We start from the raw sequence: 2,652 nt of genomic DNA, 5'->3' as shown, positions 1-2,652 counted from the left end.
TGTCTTTTTTCTTTTCTCACCCCCACTCTTCACCCCTCCCCCCTTAATTTATACACACTTTCCTTGGGTGTGTCCCCTAGGTCAACCCACATACTTATGTATCCCATGTATGGGGAGGGGTAAGGTGCTTCATGGGATAATGTAATTAGCATGATCATGTTAATATTTATTAGCATATTCAGGGGTGTCAACTTTAATATGCATTTCGTGGATAATGAAGCAAAGGTCATTCACTGGACAGATGGCCCTTGAAACTTTACAAGATGCACCAGAGCAGAACCATCCTGCCTTCACAAGACTCCCTCCTCCAGCTGCATCCTGTGCTATCCAGGCAGCCTTATCAGCTCCACACTCCACACTATCCACCCTGTGACTATAGTTTCACTACTTGCGAGTGTTTTGAGACATTCCTTGGCTCGCAGGGCCTCCACTTCCCCCTATCCCTTATCTCTCTCAGGCTGTTTTTTCTCACAGGTCTGTTTCTCTCAGGCCCTGTTTTTGGGGAGTTACAAGTCATCTCTCACATCCCACCCCATGGCTTAAACACTCCCAGTACTTCTTCAACCATTGTGATCTGTACACAGCGAATAGGTAGAGTCTGGAAGAGCTGACAGAAGGTGAGAGAACTTAAATCTAACTGCTGCAAGGCCCATCATCAAAAGCAAGAATTCACATAATATCATAGGAACAGTATTTACAAGCCATCTTCCCCACCCTGTGAGTTCTAAGGATTTTAATAGTGATGTGACCCATGACCTGGGGGATCTCCACAGCAGCATCTTGGAAGAGGCACATAAGTGGGGTTGCAGGCTCTGCAGAGCTTGGTCCTTGCTAGTCAGGAAAAGGAGAAGAAAGATCCCAGGCTTGCTGCTTTTGCCTGTCTTTGATCTTTCCCATAGCAGGGAAGGAATCTCAAGGATATTCAGTAAGGTGCCTCTGAAAATAACAATTGGTGTGATATATGTGGTTTTTGACACCCCAGCTGCAAGTCACTTGAGCATGTTTACAATCCTCCTTCCCAATCTTCCGTTGTATTCCCACCTTTCACCCCCTTGCTCAAGTCACTGCTTCTGCTGGGACTGGTAAAGCTGGAGGTGTTCATTTGAGTTTGCAGGGTGTAGCACAGAGCAATATACAGAGACAAACAGTAAACACACATAGAATAAATAAAGGAAAAGAAGGAAACACAAGAAAGAATAAATATATCTCTACAACAATGCTTTTGGATCCCATTCATCCCATTAACAACTTAGCCAGGAACCATCAGTAGATTATTTCACTTGGGGCATTAAGTCCTGAGGATGTTGAATGTTGTTCCCTACAGTGGCTGATCCATCAGTGAAGCAACACATTGTCTTCAAAATTGAGGCAGTGTTTATGTTGTGGAAGGAGGAAATAGTCCACTGTCAATCAGTATTGTGATGTTCATGAGCATTCAGCAGTTACCTACTCGGAAAAAATAGTAATGTGAGACATTAATATCGAAATCACTTAGTATAGTATAATTTTGTAACACAGCTACTGGGGTTAGCACACCAATGAAACATGTTGTCAAAAGATCTGCAGTTGTTAGTCTTCCCTTAATATAAAAGAGTTAGTTACAGTAAAGGCCAACCAAATGTAAGCATGTACATGGTGATCTTGTAGAAATGTGTCCAGGGTATGCTCTTGTAATATCAATATAGTATTATATTTTAAAGATCCATTTTCAAATCATTTTTCACCATCCATCAAAAAATATTGCAACCACCACTGATTACAGTATTGCTTAAGGTTATTCCTAACCAGGAGATCCCTTCCAAATTTATTCCAGATTTTCAGGATGCATCCTGGAGGAGAGCAGAAGGGTGTCTCCTGGGAAGTAGTAGCACCGATTTTGGTACCAAAAAAGAATTTACTAAATGCCACTTACTTCTCAGCTTCCACCCCCCTTTTCCTTATACTGTAAAAATACCTTTTTTCAGTAGTGATGCACTGTTGTGTTGCTTGCTGCCTGACTGCGGGAGTAGCCGATGGAGTCCCCAGTCAACAGGTCAGTGCATGCTGGAGTCATCAGGCCACTTCTCCCTGTCAGTACACAGGACGATCCGGGCAAGGCTGTCAGCGGCAGTGCCACCCGGGTGGCTGTACTGGGTCTGGCTGAACTGGAATTGGTTTCCCCTACAGCAGCCCTCACGGTGCTGTGTTTTATGTCGGGAGCTGGCAGGGTGTTGATAGCACCCTGGTGGTGTGGCTGCTGCTGAGCAGGGCTTACACAGCACCAAGGCTCTTTCTGATATTTCCCCCAGTGGGACGGGGTGGGCAAGATCTTGGGAGGGGACACAGCCAGGACAGCTGACCCGAACTGACCAAAGGGATATTCCAGACCATGTGACGTCTGCTCAGTATAAAGCTGGGAGAAAGGAGGAAGGGGGTGGGGTCACCCTTGGTCCTCCGAGGCAACCACTACGTGTATTGGAGCCCTGCTCCTGAGAAGGCCCGACATCGCCTGTCCATGGGAAGTAGAGACTAAATCTGTTTGCTTTTGCTTCCGCGCGTGGACTTTTGCTTTGCCTTGCTTATATTAAAACTGCTTTTGTTTCACCCACAAGGGTTAGTTTATCTTCTTTCCCCTCTTTACCCTATTGAGAAAACAAGGGGAAAGGGGGGGGG

The sequence above is a fragment of the Athene cunicularia genome (genome assembly GCF_003259725.1).
Source record: "Athene cunicularia isolate RWA chromosome 1 unlocalized genomic scaffold, athCun1 chr1_part2, whole genome shotgun sequence".
NCBI lineage: Eukaryota > Metazoa > Chordata > Aves > Strigiformes > Strigidae > Athene > Athene cunicularia.
This window is presented reverse-complemented; position numbering follows the sequence as displayed.